The 17,373-nt window shown below is 40.9% G+C and overlaps 1 protein-coding gene across 2 annotated transcripts in view; it reads right to left on the bottom strand.

Annotated features, from left to right (window-relative positions):
* The window catches only part of dchs1b (dachsous cadherin-related 1b), a 101,346-nt gene that overhangs the window by 22,988 nt on the left and 60,985 nt on the right, over nt 1–17,373 (bottom strand). The window lies entirely within an intron of this gene.

The raw sequence follows: 17,373 nt of genomic DNA, 5'->3' as shown, positions 1-17,373 counted from the left end.
CAAGCTACACGCTTTTAAGAAAGTTAAAAGGTCAAGCAGCAGACACTGGTGTCTTAAGAACACACAGACTGACTTAAACCATTCAAACACAAACCTCAGACATTAATCTGTACTCCCTATTTGTCCAACAAAAAGCTTTAAACCACTTACACAGAGACACACACAACTGACAGAGGTCTTGACCTGACCTTTGACCTCATTTGTCTCTTCTACTTAACATCATTCTTCGTACCCCCCCACAGACAAACATACATTGTATGCTCTGAGGAAATCTATTAAATCACTCAAAAATCTCATAATACATAAAAGGCTTCCTTTCAAAACACAAACGGGAAATGTCCTCTGAGCGCGGGGTCATTTCTTCCGTCTGAAGTTTTACACTGAGCGCTTACATTGTTTGATGGTGTTTATGGCGCTCATTAAAAGGAGCATTCACCCTCAGATCTGGGAGCGTTGAAGGAAAGCCAAGACCTGGGGGGCTTCATGAGATCACTCTGTCCCTGCCACACGGTCTCTTTTCATAATGCAACAATATCTGAAGTGTTCGATTTCCTAGAAAGTCTCATGTTCATTTGAATTTGCTTTTTTGTGAAAATACTATGTCTTGTCCTCAGATGAGGGCAGAGTTCACATTAGTGCCCTAAGGATTTGTGAAAATACACTACGCTGTGTATAACATTTTTATTAAAGTTTGATGAATTGATAAGGATAAAATGGCAATGAACATCATTTCTATGATTTCTAAAGCCTGAATTTTTGGTTAAATCATAGTAAAGTTTAATGTGCATATCCACTTATATGTTAAGATGTAAATGGGTTATTAGCTTATCAACAATGGCGAATGTGCGCCCATCCTCCACAGAAGTACTGCAGAGTGTAACGGTCTATCAAGTGATGTGGGGGAGTTAACCACCAAAAAACATATTATTTTAACTTAATATCATCACTTTGACGGAAGGTGAACGGCTCCCAGGTTTGTCAAATAGCAGTGAGTGGACAGAAGAGATCAGCAAGTGGACAGATATTAGGTGGACAGACGTTTTTAGCAGAGAAATCCAGCGTGTACCCCAGAGAGGAATTTACACGCAACTTTTACATTATGCTCATGACTGCATTATCTGCTGACACTTACCAGACTGTGACATACCAGGACATTAACATCAGTCAATAAATCAGAAAACCTCCCTAACCAAAAAGAGCAGACAGACTGCTGAGTCTGAGACCCAGTTCATAATAAAAGAACCAGAAAACTACGTCCAAAGAACTGCAGTAAATCAGAATATTAATGGTTGTGTATTCCAGGGTTAATAGACAGATTAGTGATAGATTCACTTACTATTTGCTCTCTATATAAAGTCCATGTTTGGTCAAAACCTTGGCCTAAAACCAACTTTTTCATTAAGGTTGGATAAAGACAGCACATTTATTTACACACACCCAGACGTCACTGGTGTTTCAGTGTGAAGTGTGACCCTGTTAACTGGTGACTCTCTGTTGTTAATCACTGATACACTCCGCCATTTAACATTGTACGGTTTTGAAGCCCTGTCACAGCCGCAGCCATTGGCAGCCTTTGTGCTGCCAGAGTCAGCGCAGCAGAGGCTGTGAGGGACTAGGAGAGAATCTGAGTGGAGCTGGGTGACAAAAATAATATTTATTTTTTCCTTTCAAGAGTCTAATCTCTTCTTGGCTCTCCTTTGGATTGGATTGGATTTGAGAAACATTTGTACGAGGTGTATTAATTTTTTAAAGTTTGACCACAGCCATCTGGAATGACTGGGGAGATGGAGTTTTTGACCTATACTGCAGCCAGCCACCAGGAACCAGGGATCAGGGGGAGCAGTTTTTGTGGGGACCTCACTTTGAGTCAAGCAAAATGACGTCCACTTTTTTTTTTTTTTTAACAGTCTGTGCTGTTACCTTCAGCTGAGAGTCACCAGTTAGCATGTTCGCTATTAACTCCAAAACATGGGTTGCTCTGTAACTGTAAAAACTTGATAGGCTTTGCCTCTGTTTTATAATACCGTTTCTGACAACTGACCACAGAACAACCATATGTTTTGATACTATTAACAGGTTGAATTTAGTGTTTAAAAAATGCTAACTCATCTGAATGAACATTGCTTCTGTGGTCAAAATGTGTGCACATCTTTATGATGACATAGACAGATAATCCCTCCATAGATTTGCTCATCATGTGTTTAAATTCTATATCTAATCCCACCCTGACTCTGAACTCCACAGAGCACAGGACCACCATAGCAGATAACCATCCTCCACTTATACACCTACTCATGTCTTCCCCATAACCCTTACCTACAGGCTATAGACACACAGATGAAAACACCACCACCTTTACTCGTACTGATGCAGGATATTAAAAAAAGGGATTCTGAAAATTCTGCTTCAGGGTTTGTAGTCGCTGCACTGAAATGACTAGACAGTCATGGTTTATGACGGGTCATGCTATATGTCATCCACTAGTCCATGTTTAAAGCCTGAGATTTGAGATCATTGGTGGGATTTCCTAGAGAGTACAGTGTTGAGACTAACACTATCTTTGGGATCTGGCCTCATGTCTGGCAATGGCTCATATCTTTCTGGAGGGCTGTGATGGATTAACCACCTGTGGTGATGAGAGCTGGAGGAACGTGTACATGCTAACACAGACACCAACATATATAATGACCCCATTCTTTTTGCTAAATCTAATTAAAGGAGCTTAAACACCCATGACCGCCCACCTGGTTATAGGGTGACTTCATCGCCACCTCCGTTTTTGCCCTGTAAAAGTCTGTAGATCTCATTCAGAGACAGCAGAAAAGGCATTCTACCCTGGATAAGGCAGCAGAGGAGACATAAGCGGATCTGTGAGGTTTGTATAATTCACAAGGGTTAGGCAGTAGACATAAATACACTTGGAGGTAGTTCTTGAAATGCAGCCTGTATCACACAGGACTTGCATACAAGCTGGGAACAAGAGGAAAAGCAGGACATTGATTCTCCACACACTCTAAAATTTAAAAACCCTCAGCTCTCTGGTATGAATCCTCTATGCTGAAAACACATGCAGGACAACCACAAAGCAACACTAGGAAAAGGCAAGCACAAGCACATTTTGATGGAAAACTTGGGGGCTAAAAAAATATTATGTAGTTCCAGACTTAAAATGCCGAAGTAAAACTTAAGAGAAAACACAGGGAGAAAACAGAAGAGGGGGAATACATGACAGTGTTGTCAATGTCCTAGAGCTTGACATGTGTGGCAAGGGAATGTCAGATCAACCCTGCTGAAAGTACAGAAGCTTGCAAGGATCAGCTCTGTCACACAAGAGTTTCCCTCCTGTGTGTCAACCTGACTGCACAGCAGAAATGTATAAGACGCAAATATCTCAAGAAAAATACTTATTCACACTCCTGAACCAATATCATCTGGTCACGGGAGACATGAAAGTAGAAAATAAGAATATATGCTTATTGGCGTCCAGCTAAGTTACTTTTGGCTGTAAACAGTAAGTTTTGGCTTATTTAAATTACAAAAATAATTTTAAATGCTTCGGCATTGTAGCAGAAAAGTTCCATGTGCCTTCTGGACTCCTTAAAAATGAAACATTTCAGTCCTTGGTCTTCAATTTCCTGTTTCTTTACACCACAGCGATTAGGGAATGACAGAAGGCCTCCAGAGTCCTTTCAAAATAAGATGAAATAAAATATCCTCACATTACAGATTAATGAGGCTAACACTTCTCTAGGGCTGATAATTTGGTTATTTAAGTACATCTTAAACAAACATGCCAGCTCAATACTAAAAACTCCTCTCCCAGAGCTTGTACAGTGTTAAAACTGCCTGAAAAAGTAGTCTAGTTTTTAAGCCAATGAGATAATCTAGCAAACACACATCCTTGACATGTCTTCTTAAATCAAGGGATCTGCTAGGCCAGATGAGAGTGTTTGCCAACAGTAGATTCCTCTGACAGCAGAGATCTGGTTCTCTGATACACAACTGGCCAGCCAACCAACCTGGCTGGACTCTGCACACCTATTCCTCATCCAGTTCTCCAGAGATTTCCTGCAGCTCTAAACATACAACAACATAGCAACACACTCACAGATGGAAGCCAACACCTTTCAACAACTAAATCTGCCTCACTCTTCAGTATACACTTGTGTAAAGCCTGTCTCTGTGATATTATAAAACTGTATTGAACTTCCATATTTACATGGTTTTTGGACATGTGTGCTGCCGGTGTCAGGGTGGTCCTGTTGTTAGAAGGTCTGCTTTATAAGTTAAAGGTCAAAAGTTTGGTCCAAATGTTTTTTAAACCACTTTAAAGCCCAACACTTAGGCTCTTCTGAGTGCCATAACTTTTCAAGAGTTATTTGGATGATGCAGCATTTGCAAATGTTAGCTCCAGCTAAAAAAACCTCTCACATCCCTTGGCTGTTATTATAATATTGAAGTGCCATAATGGTGGTTTCCCGAGCAGATTCCCATACAATATTGGCATGAACAACTAAGGCTAATGGCTGCCTGGAAGGTGGTAAATGCCTGGAGTGTGGTTCACTTTGGAAAATGGTCTGCAGTAATGTTAAGTACACACAATTTGTACTTAATGGGCTTAAAAGTGCAAAAAACACCAATGCAGTTCTCTCCAGTGAGAGCTCTGATTTCCTACCTGGTGTCAAGAATTGCAGCAGGAGAAAACATTTGGTAAACTTACACAGCAGGAAAAGAAACCAAGATGGGGAGCTGAAGTAACAAAATTGAAAGGAACTTGGAGATCAAGGTTACAAAAATTCAGATTCACTCCAATACAATCAACTGCTGTGGAAGAAAAGAAGGTCACATCCATCTTTCTTTGTGGGATCCATTTTCAACCCCTCTGTAAAAGCTGAATCTGACCATAGCTGGAACGTCTGTCTTAAAGTCACTGATATCTGACCAACAAGCATTTGAAGCTGGTAATCACTCGTAAAGTGCATTATCTGACATACCAGCTGTGCAGTTCCCCCTTGATTTTAAGGAAATGCGCCAGCCTTCAGAGCATTTATCAGTGGGAAAATCGTCAAAACACAAACATACATACACTGCTTTACTCTAACATCTGCCAACCAGCTGAACTTGTAATACATGAGACATAAATTCGATCCAGCATGCTCTCAGCTCAAGATTTTCATCCAGCATTAAGATTTACCTATCGTTTAGTTCCTTGTCCAGCTACAATATATCTGTCAAAGAACACAGCCTCAGGCTCACACAGCACCCGTCAGCCTGGTAAGGACTATGTGAAAAACAGTCAGGAAGAGCGTGCTGTGGATAGGATTCAGCCAACACTCAGGCCTGGGGCTTTTTTGTCCATAGAGAGCCATTCATCCCTGGCTTGGGGAGCGATTGGTGACTGGAGCATTAGCAAAAATCTCCAGACCTCATCATTCATTGTCCCCACTTTCTTTTTTTCACAAGTACTTCATCTCTTTCTGTGTTTCTACTTTTCTACTTATCATTTCTGTATCATGTGCTGCTGTTGTCACTCCCATCTTCCCATCTGCAGAATCCCGAGTCACTGGATGCTCACACACACTCACTTTACACTACTCGACAGGCTCAAAACTGACAGATATACACTGACTTCTTTTTGGTTTTATATTCTTGTATTAGATTCCATGTTTTTGCTTTTTTTATGCATGAGATTTGTCCTTGTTTCTACTCTTCTCTTCCACTCTGTTTATCACTTTCTTCCCTTCCCTGTGCTTTATCTCCTCTCTTTCCTCTTCCTCCTCTCCTCTTTCCTCACCATTTCCCAGATGTGGGCTGAGGTCCAGGTGGATCCTGCTGTTCTCTGCAGTTTGCCTCTGTAAAACATCAGTTAGTGTCAGAGGGAGTCCTCTGCACACAGCTTTTCAGATGCAGCTGCAGTTCTGCTGCGGCCCTGGACTTTTATTGTTCCTCATGAAAGAAAGGAAAATAGATTCTTTAGGATTCCTTAGTAAAAGCTGTAAAACACAGAGATATATCCCTTATCCTCTCTTCTCCTGATTGCTGCCAGGCGTTTCTGAAATAATGAGTAGATAGATCTCTCTTACACACTGTCATACACCTAGTCATTTGGATACTGTTTTCAAAAGAGTGATGGCAGAAGGGACAAAGCTCCTGCTGAAATGTGCCCTTTTCCAGGCTATGGACCTATATCTACGTCCTATATCTAGGTCAAGTGTTATGGTGTTTTGCTCTGGTTCTGATGGCTTTGTTGAGTTCAGAAAGGTTGGGTGCAGGAAGGCCTATTATTTCCTATTTTATAGGATCTGTGTGTGATGTTTGTGAGTTTGTTTCTGATGGAGGTGATAAGCATGTTGTCGTAGCAGGGGGAACAGTTAAGGATAATGAGCTGGATGATGCTTCGATACAGTAACAACAGAAGGTGGAGGGCAACAGAGAGTGCTCTGAGTTTGGGGATGACAGTCTTCGTTGTCAGCATTTATGGATGTCCTGTGTGTGATAGTCAAAATTAAGATTATTGTCCAGGGTGAGTCCAAGATATTTGAGTATTTCCAAGGTCAATCAGGCCGGCTTACCCTCGTGTTGTCCTGGGCTTGTGGACTATTAGACAGTGTTCAGACATCATTTCTATCAATTACAGGTTATCGTCTACTGTAGTAAGAAACCCAAAGTGATCCTCAGTCTTGGATATACTATATGAAATAATATTCGCTACTCCTCTCCCTAAATGTGATTTTGGCATTATGCAACCATATTTCCTTGCTGTTAGCCCTAGTTAGTTGTTTTTAAGCATGTTTGATTTTAAATTTTGTTTAAATCCTGTTTTCTTTCCTTTTGGTGATGTTGTCAATCATTTTTCCTGATACTTATTCAAATACTTGGACACAAGGATTGTTCAGTCGGAAGTATCATATATTTTTGTGATTTAAACTATTTACTGAACAACAATGGAAACACATTGGTGACATTTTGCAAGTGTTGTAGTGTCACAAGAAATATTGGATACTGAAACTAATACTATTACTACTCTTTGATCCATTCATATAATTATATTTAAAGCTATGAGTAGCAGTGTGCCAGTCAATCTAAAATATTTATATACTGATGCCAGCGTTGGGTTCAGTGTTGATTAATGTTTGGGTGTACACATTGATACTTAAGTTTCAGTTTCTCTTCTCTAGTACAAATTTAAACACACTAACAAACACATTAAATCTCGTTTTGAAAATTGGAATTGTTTTGATTTTCATTTTATGTCATTCCATTTATGTGTGAGAGGAAGTGTGTTTGTAAGATCCCGTGCATGACGTGGCTCTCCTTAGTACCACGGTCATTTTTGTGGCTCTTGGTCTCTGACTGGTTGGCCACCCCTGTGCTATACTATTACTACTATTGATATTATTGTCTGTGTCAACCTGAGTTTTATGCACTGGTTAATATTATTGCTATCATCAATATTAGTGGTACCAAACAAGTTGCAGGTATTGTTATTAGTACCCTTAATGCAGTTTAAATTGTAACCAATATTGGATTTGTTATCATCAGCAGTATCCCACCATGTTAACATTCTGGTATTATCATTGTTGTTGTTGTTGTTTTTGTTTTTATCAGCATTAATAGTCTTATTGTTGGCATTATCAGCTATCAGTATCTGTATCTGAATCGGTATCCGACTCCACATCTGAATCCTTTCTTCTTCTTTTTTTTAATGTCCCTTTATTCAGTTAAACAGATGTCTTTTAATATTTTAATAGCTGGTAGTGAGTTAACCCAAGCTGTAGTAAACTTGAATTCTCATAAAGATGCAGAAAAGATGCTGCAGTGATCACTGAGGCCTGGAGCTCATGATTGGAAGGCTTCATTGTTGGGAAACAGCGCACCAGCTGAAGTTATTTACAGCAAACTAAAACAGGACCCTGGGCTGGATATAACTTTGTTGCAGTGTCACAAATAACTAAAACATTCATTTAACTTTGGTGCTCCCTTTTCCACTTCTACATTCTTTTACTCTCCGGCGAGCTGCATTCCTCTCTTCACACATTCTCAGATCTCCAAATCAATTTCTGCCCCTCTACTACCGATGGGTCGAGGCACTGTGGGTACAATTAAGATATATTGCCGGGAAGAAAAAGAAGGGAGGGAATGGTGGGTGGAGGAGGAGGAGGATAGGGAATAGTTTGGCAGAGGAACAAAAAGCAGGGCTCATGATAACATGAGACCTTGAAATAGGAGCATTTCTCCTTCAATCTCCATTCCTCCCCTGACCTCCCCTTTCTCTCTACTTTCCAGAGTCTCCCCTCTTTGCTGTCCTCTCCCCTGCTCACTCTTTCAGCACCCTATTACGGCAAGTGCTCTTCGTCTTTCATGTGGAGTTCACAGCTGGAAATGATTATGAACATCAAACCAGTGAAGGGAAGAGAAGAAGAGGGAGGTGAAGGAGACGGAGCGAGAGGGATTGACTTCTATATTTGGAAGAAAGAACGCTAATAATATTAATGAGTATAATAAGGGGTGAAGGCCAGGGAGAAGTCTCTGCTTCTCTCAAACAACAAATGCGCATGCCTGTACAGCAAAACACACACACACACCAGGACTCATTACAAAGAAGACAATGAAGTCGTTGCTTTAGCCTGCAGAGTTAAGTATACAGACATGTGGAGTAGGTTATTAAGTTCATGTTTAACTTGTATCTCATGTCAAAGGACATAGGAGCCATTGTTTGACATTCAAAATTTGTTTCAGAGGTAAAATATCCCATAGTGACTTTAATTCTTAGTGATTGCTCTGCTACGGAAGCCTAAAGCTTCCATTTAAAAACTCAATTAAGTCACTACAATAAAACACAGGAAAGCTGTATTAAAAGATTTACCTTGTTGAAACACTTATGGTAAAAACTTGTTGGATTAAATCACATCATCATCATTTCAAGAAGAAGTGATGTGAGCGCCAATGTATAATGGCAGGTAGTTCACCTCGTGGTCTTGTCACACCCTGAAAAGTTTTTTTTCCCATAACTACCCTCTAATTGAACATTAGAAGCTATGGCCACATACAGCAAGATAGAAACACGTTTATTAAAATACTTTTTTCGATTTAAAATGGTTCATGTGCACAGTTTCAAAAGAAAATTCTCACAGTAACTTTGCACAGTTACAGGGATGGGGCTCATGGTTTAAGTCTCTTTGTAGCGATCACTAACCTGAAGTTGCTCAACAGCAACCAGAAGGGTTGCTGAACAGGATCCTTGTTGTCTTGCTGCCGAATTAGCATGCTAACCAAAAGAAACATTTGAGCTACAATGTTAAATAGGGCTGGGACAATATGCTTTTCTCCTGACACAATTCTATAACAAATTTTGGGGTGCCAATTTGATTTAAGTCGCGGTTCTTCGATATTTACGATTTTGCAATTTTTAGTTTGCTTTTTTTAACACAAGAACATGGGAAAAAGTTAAATGATGATAATGTCTGCACACTATATCAGGAGCCATATTTTTCCATAAAATGCACATCACGTGAGCCAGAGAGAAACATTTCACCCTCTGCTGGAGAAAAGTGGTAACTTTTTACCAATCCAGTTTATAAAAAAAGGCTGAAATGAAGAATTTGAAATTGGAAAAAAAATCATTTTTTGACAAAGAATCCCAATTTCAATATTGTCGAGCAAAAAATCCTGATATTTCGATTTTTCGATTTTTTTTTCCCACCCCTCGTGTTGACCAATATGATGAGGGCAGAAACTAACTAGTTTGTCCTTACCTAACGGCATATGGTGTCATAAAGCAGACACTTAAGTCCCAGAAGTCTTCTCTGTAGATGGATCTCGTATGTTGTGTCTTTGCTCAAGTTTGTGAAAGTTATTAACCATCATCAAAGGGTTTGTCCAATCAAAAGCTAGCATCTGACACAGCCAGGGAATTAAACAGGATAACTGGTGAAACAGAAGTGATAATAATCAGAAAGTTTAAAAAAGCTTAAATTGATGACATCCTAAACCACAGATGACATATTCCTACAACTACAGCTGAGCAGATATAACAGATCTATCACCATTTGTTCTTCAAGCTGTTATTTTTACAAAGGACGAAGGTGAAGAAAGAAGGAGTCAGCTGTGAAATGTGTTAAACAGTGTGGTCAGAGGGAGATAAAGAGGTTTGCTGCAGGGATGGACAGAAGAATAGAAGAGCACAATAAGGGATGACATCACTTCACTGGACTCTGAGGAGGGATAAGAGATGTGGGGGGATTTCGATGCTAGTGATGTTATCTCATGCAAAGCCGCAATGTGGCAACTCTTAACCTCCTGGGGTGAGCAATTGTGCATGTCTACTGTATGTTTGTTTCTCCCTGCCCTCACTCCTCTCTAGAGGTTATTTTCAAAGTGAGGGTCATCCTTTCAGGCTGTGACTGACAGCTGATGTAATCAGGGTGAAAAAATCAGCTCTATTTTTGACATACTGTTAAATATTTATAGCCATTTAAACCATGTGTCTTTGTTTGCTGCAGGGGCCCCAGCAAACCAGAAACAGTTCTGTAGATCTGTGAATATCATGGATTATATTTTCAAGGTCTGCTAACTGGGAAACTAATGAGGAGCTCAGGGTCAGGGGTCAAAGTCGGGTGAGTTTGTGAGTTTACCACCCAAAGAGATGAAAAAGCTAGCGCTTTATGTCCAGGGTTTTGGCAATCTGATATTATTGAGGTAATATGGAGCTCAGTTCTCAAGCCTCGCCAACATCAGCTGAGAGGCAGAGCACTCTTATAAACATAATAGGGAAATTAACTTTGCACCCTTATAAATGATCCTTGGTCGGTAATCAAAGTCAGACATTTGTGAGCTTAATGAGGCACAACACTGTTACGTTGTTTCTGAGCTGTGCAACCGACCTGTTTAATGTAATCAGAACATATCAAAATACTGGAAAAGTGATTTTAAAGCTGCTTAACAAAGAAAGAAACGCATGAAAGAAAAGCTTCCTCTAGAGCATCGTCCTCCTGTCATATAAAATGAGAGCTGATTATCACTTATTGCACTCCAGATGTAATTTTGCTCCAGAGAAGAAGAGAAAACATCAATTAAAGAAGAGAGAGCACAAAGGCAGACTGGAGTTGGACCTCAAACAGGGTCTGCTGTCTGAGTCTGTCTCTGCTGTTCAGGGTTTGGATGTTTAAGGGGATGAATAATGGGAAAGAGTGCGGCCTATGGTTGCTGTGGGGGGACACCACTTGGGGTAATTTTAAATCCACTAACTCGCTAAACCAGACAGAAGTATTTAGGAGGATGTGTCTGTGTTCTGCTGCAGCATTTCTACCAAGATGGGAACAGACATGTGCGTGTGTATATATAAATTAAGGGGTATTTTGGTGGTTTATCCAATACAAACATGACAAAGAGATGGATAGAGTGAGGAATCTGCTTCGCTTTTTGTCTACACTGGGACACCACAGGATTTTAGTCTCTCTTTGACAAGTGAGTGACTCTTTAACCACTCTTTTGAGTATATCATCAGGAGTGGGTACTTGGAATTCAAGGGTTAGCATATTGTTGATAGTTGTTGTTTCTAATTTGTGTTTTTTGTCTGCGGGATGTAGAGAGGGGAAAGTGGGACAAATCTGGAAGAGGCAAATGAATAACTCCTGACCCTACGATGTTGGACATGTTTCAGTTTGTTGGCTTTGCAAAATGGAAAATGTTGCACCATAACACACATGAACCAAGCGTGTGGACTGACACAGTGAATAGGTCTGATTATTAGTATTGATTGGTCCATCTGTGAGAGCAGAAAGCATACAAAGGGGGAAATCAGTAGGTGTGATTTTAAACAATCAGTTAGTAAAACAGCTGCTGAAGGCAAGGAATGTTGAGGTGAACTTCCCCCAGAGATGCAAGTTACTCCTCATAGAATAGTTTTTAACACATCACCAGAAAAAACTAAGATATTAAGAAAAGGTTTCCAAAGAGGGGTTAATGTAAGACTCCTGTCTTAATAACACGGTTAAAGTGAACATACAAATACACAAAATACCTTTTTTCATGCTGCACAAAGGTTCAGGTTAATCCCTGTTGATTGCACAGCTTTACTCAACCAGACCAAAATAGTCCCTCTAAGCCTCCGCAGCCCTCCACCCATTTAGTCATGCTTCCTGGATACGAGCCCTGAGGCCAGGGGACAGTTTCATGAGTGCCTCATCCATCACTATGTCATCATGAGCTCTAACAGAGAGGACAATGCTTGTTAATTAATTAAAAACAGACTATCACTAAGTGATGCTGAAGCTTGGCTATAAAAGGCATCAAGAGCCCAAACTGAGAGGGCTCTTAGTTTGAATTCCCAGCAGGAGGGTTCTGATTGGTCAATCAGAATTACCCATGGTGTGAGTGTGCACCATACACTGTACAAAAAAAGGACATCATCTTGCCCAGCTCGAAGTGAGGTTGCCACGAAAACGGCTTTCCCTGGTGGCTGGGTGCAATATAGGTCAAAAATCGGACTCTCCAGTCATTCCAGATGGGCTGTGGTGAAACTTTTAAAAAGTAATACGTAGAAATGTTTCTCACATCCGATTGCTGTGGTGATTTGAAGACACCATTTGGTTGCCTTGTATTCAGGTCCTCTTTTGTCTGAAGAGTTTTGTTTTTAGTAGTTATAAGAGGTAAAAAACAAGGTTTAACGACACGTTTAACGATGATTAACAGCTGCTGTTCTTATGTATTTTTTCAGGGACTATAAAATATGTCACAACGTTGAGTCATGAACTGGTAAGACTCTTAAAAGAAAAAAACTATACATATATTTTTGTCACCTGGCCCCACTGAGATTCTCCCAGAATCCCTCACAGTCTTTACTGCGCAGACTCTGGCTGCACAACTGCTACCAATGGCTGCGCTTGTGATGGGGGAATTTGGCTTCAAAACTGTACAATGATAAATAGCGGAACTACGCTGTCTACTCTATGTACAGTCTATGATGTGCACATGAATGGCTGTTTATCTCTACGTGTCAGCCCTGTAATAGGTAGGCTACCTGCTCTGGGTGTACCTCGCCTTACACCCTATGGCAGCTGGGATAGGCTTTAGTCCCCTGTGACTCTGAAAGGGACGGAAAGATGAATTGCTTTACAACGCAAATTTAATGATAAAAAAAATGTATATGTATAAAAGCTTTGTAACACTCCAGGTTGTGCTGTAGTGCTGTAGTGCTGAATATCAGCACTGCTGTGAGTTATCATGAGATCACAGATTATCACAGCCTAAACATCTGTAATTCAGTACGCCAGCACAACCTCAAGTGTTAAAAAGCCCAAATGTGTGATAAAATCAATGTTTACGCTCAGCCTCCTTGTGGATTATTCCAAGCAAGTTGTAAATGAAACCACTCATATTTTTTAAAGGCACAGCCTAAATTAAAATGTATCCATAAATATTTTCATTTGCTATTATGACTAACCAAGCAGTGAAACGTCAAAACAACTTGGTTTTCTGATATTTTCTCGTGAGGAGGACTTGTTTGAGCAGAGAACCCAAACATCACTCACTGGAAAGCCGCAAACCTCCTTCTACCACTCACTGCCATATGCTCGAAACATGGCAGACAGAAACGGCCGACCTTTTTACAAACACAAAAGTAAACTCCAAAAATCATTTGTCACTGCCACAATGCTTCCATGTATCTTCCGCCTACTGTGCTGCCGTGGTTTGGGTATTGTCATAAGATGCCAGATGGAAGCCTTTAACTCAAAGACTTATTACATTATTTATCTATTACTATCTGAGCCTTAGGGCTAAGAATACAATAAATCTAGCCAAAGTTGAGTTAAAGGATTCTGCACTGACATGTTTCCAATTCAAACTAAATCACTGGTTTATAAAGTAAATCTGAATGAAACCAAGTCCGCCCTCTGTGGAGCAGCAGGCGTTTCTTAATGCATACAAGCTCCCAGGCTACTTGGAGTCTGATTTTCACCACATAAACATTTATGTTTCAGAGTCATTTTATTTCAAGATCTGTAAACCAACATGCTGCGATGTGGGAGGTTCACACTAATAAGACTGTTTATCATTAGAAGCAGACTAGGCTTTAATATGGACAGGCTCGACCATGCTTTCTCGTCTTTAGAGGCAGCTTTACCAATAGCAAATACCAATCTGACATCATTAGCATCAGTTAGGATCATGACAAAGTCTCTGTCTGTCCATGTGATTCAATTAATGTGAGTCTTTAGGGTCAAAGGTGAGCCCAACTTCCATCTGCCCCCTCCATCTTTGACCTCTGGAGACAAGCTTGTCATGGGTTTTTGTGTATCTGTGTATGTTGATTCTGTTAAAAACACACCTGTAAACTCCATGCAAAAAGTAAAAGGGGTGAGGGTGTCTAAAACCTGCATGATATGAAACCCCATGTCAGATAACCTCTCTGCTTTGCCTCTTTTTTGTCCCTAAATCCCTTCTCTGTCTGTAGTTTCACCACAATCCTCCATCTTTATTTTCCTACCCGAGGTCAGGCAGTTAGCGACCTCCACCTCAGGGAAGTGACAACAGTAACAGATAGCAGGAGCACCCCCTGAGCTTAAGGCTTACATGTAGTGTTGGGTTTCTCTGATAGTTGTTGACAGCAGGGAGGAACACCAGCTCCAAACATAATGTTCCTGGTGTGTGTTTCTGTGTGTGTTTGTGCTGTTTTCTAGAGACTCTACACACTTCCAATGGTAAAGCAGAACCTGTAAGTTGATCGCTGCGTATCAAAGTAGCTGCGTGTCTAGTAAGAATGCATACCATGTATATCATAGTGAGACAGACAGTCTTGAAAAAAGGGGGAAACACAGGTCAGGATACAAAGATAACCACTAACAGGCCTGCATGTGACAGCTGCTGGAGTAGCTCAATCCTTCCCTCTATTCCTGCAGTGTAAGTTTACCTTAAAACTGAAGTAAACGTCATTAGAAAGTTATTTTTACTCGTTAAGTTTTCTTACATTAAGTCAACTTAATTAAGGCTACGGTATACATACATCACCTCCATCTTTTTCTAAAGTCATGTGCATAATAAGAGTAAGAATAACAGAGACAGGCTTAACAGCTGCTAATATTGGACCTCACAATGGATGGAGCCAGGCTGATTGTACAGTTAGGAGCAACGAGAGGCTACGATAACTGGATTAGCCTCTCGTTGACCCTGGCCTGAACCGCAGGAGGAGTCAAAGATGGGTCAGCCGCTCAGCTGACAGTTGAGAGAAACATACAGGAGTTCTTCTGTCTGTGCTATTGCTAATTAGCATCAGGGTTAAATAAGAGATGAAGCTAAACAAGTTAGCAAATTTAATGTTGAGAGGTTGAGGTACCTGTGTCCTGTGTAGGACCCTGCAAAGCCATGAACTCTAGCTGCACATAATGATGATGCTGATCATTTACACACACTGATGGCTGCTTTAACATGTAACTCTCATTTACCCACGCACGTTCCACTCCTACACACGTTGCACTTTCCTGACACACAAACTGCTGAATGGCCATCTTGTGGTCAAGGCAATTACATCTTAATGAATTTCATTGATTTACTTGATTCTGCTGAGGGTTCAGGAGCCAAACCCTTATCTGCACACACACATATACAAAAAGACACATGTAAACCCACAAGCACTTGCTTACAGTACAACAGGGTTCTGCTAAATTGACCTACAGACACCGAAAGCCTCCATGTGTATTTATGTGTGGGGGAAGGATATTAGCCACTTCCATTACATATTCATACACAGCCTGGGGTGGTGTGAAACTCGCTTATCCTTGTTAAATTAGTTTCCTGACTCTGCACATATGAGGTGAGTATGAGGAAGTGGTGAGAGGGGCCCTCCTGATCCTGCAGCACCTGTTAAATCACATTTCACTTAATTTTTTTTGACTGATCTTAGAAGTAGCGCCAACTCATTCCCGGGATAAAACGTCCTCTCCAAAGTTTGATTTAGCTGCTCATATCATCTTTGTCCTTCTTTGTTGTTTTTTCCCACTTTTGATCTTCATGCTTTTTATCTCACTGTCGTTGGTTTCCTGAGCGAGGATCACAGAAAATTGTTCCTCTGAGTTGACACCTTTCTCTTTCAATTTTTTTTCTCTGTCCCTCTGATTTTAGCTCAAACAAAAAGGCAGTCCACATGGGCGGCCAAACAGCAGGGAAACAGTCAGATTAAAGCAAGCAACAGAGGGTGTATAAAACAGTATTCTCTTTGTAAACCGGGGTGTAATCGATGTAGGGCATTCAATTAAAGACACATCTATGTGTAGTGGTAGCAAGCACAATATGTGCACGCTCCTCTCCCCCACTATCCCCCCTGCCTCCACAGCTAGCTCAGCCAACAGGAATTTCCAAGAAAAACAGGTTGGCTAGGCATGATGCAGCCCTGGGGTCAGAGACGCGGCCAACTCCTGCAGCGAGCGAATCAGGCACGGTTGTAGAAAGAGAGAGAAAGTGTGTGAGAGAAAAAACAAAAGAGTAGGGAAAAGAGGGTTCGCACTGCACACCTACAGACGTGTGGAAAGACGTCTTAAATCAGCTGCACATCGGCACTTCATCAGTCAACTCCCTGGGAAAAGACTTCTCAACACAAAGAGTCGCTGCAAGAGCTGTACAGCGTGGTAGTAGCTTCATAGACAAACACTGCAGACGTGAACTGGGCAGACAGGGCCGGAGCCACAGATTACTCCATTGTCTCCAATAAAGAGCAAGGAAAGCACACCGCAGGTATCCAGAGGAATGCTGAATGTTTAGACAGACGCTTTATCTGAATGTTGGGAAACTGAAAATCTTAATTGCTTCAGCAGAGGCAGAGGAGCAGAGATAAGCAGGAATGAAGATTAATTTAAAGCTAAATAGAGCCCACATCGAGAGATTTAAGCTTCAAAGAAAAAACTAATGAGTCTCGAGCGACTCTGATTAATTGAGGGCCTTTTGCTATCCTCATCATTCAATCTTTTCTGTATCTACTCTGCTTTCATTTAGTGTGCTGAATCATTCCATCCTCATCTCTGACGTCATGACAGCACAGGAGAAAAACTGCACCCCTAATCTCGTGCAAAAACTTTTATCTGACTTGTGACAGTTAGTGTGGACACACTGCACATTCAAGACAAGGAGCAATTGCAAAAAGAAAAAAGTTGGATAGAGCACGTCTCTGGATACAGTCATCTATGCTCTGTTGTATGAATTGCAATGCACCTGTCATTGCTATCCCAGAGAGACAGGAGAAAAGAGGAGGTGTAAGGAAAACCCAGGCCTGAAAGTGATGATAGAGCTATTCTGCTAATGTGTTTGATTCTGAGAGATGAGGTGGTGATATGCTCTTTAAGTGCCGCATACTCTATGTCCTGGGAGGAGTGGAAGTGTCTG

This window comes from Halichoeres trimaculatus, unplaced genomic scaffold, assembly GCF_033239565.1.
Source record: "Halichoeres trimaculatus isolate MK-OKI-2021-1 unplaced genomic scaffold, fHalTri1.1 fHalTri1_scaffold_6, whole genome shotgun sequence".
Taxonomy (NCBI): Eukaryota; Metazoa; Chordata; class Actinopteri; order Labriformes; family Labridae; genus Halichoeres; species Halichoeres trimaculatus.
The sequence above is the reverse complement of the archived record's forward strand: the minus strand, read 5'-3'. Positions and strand labels throughout refer to the sequence as shown.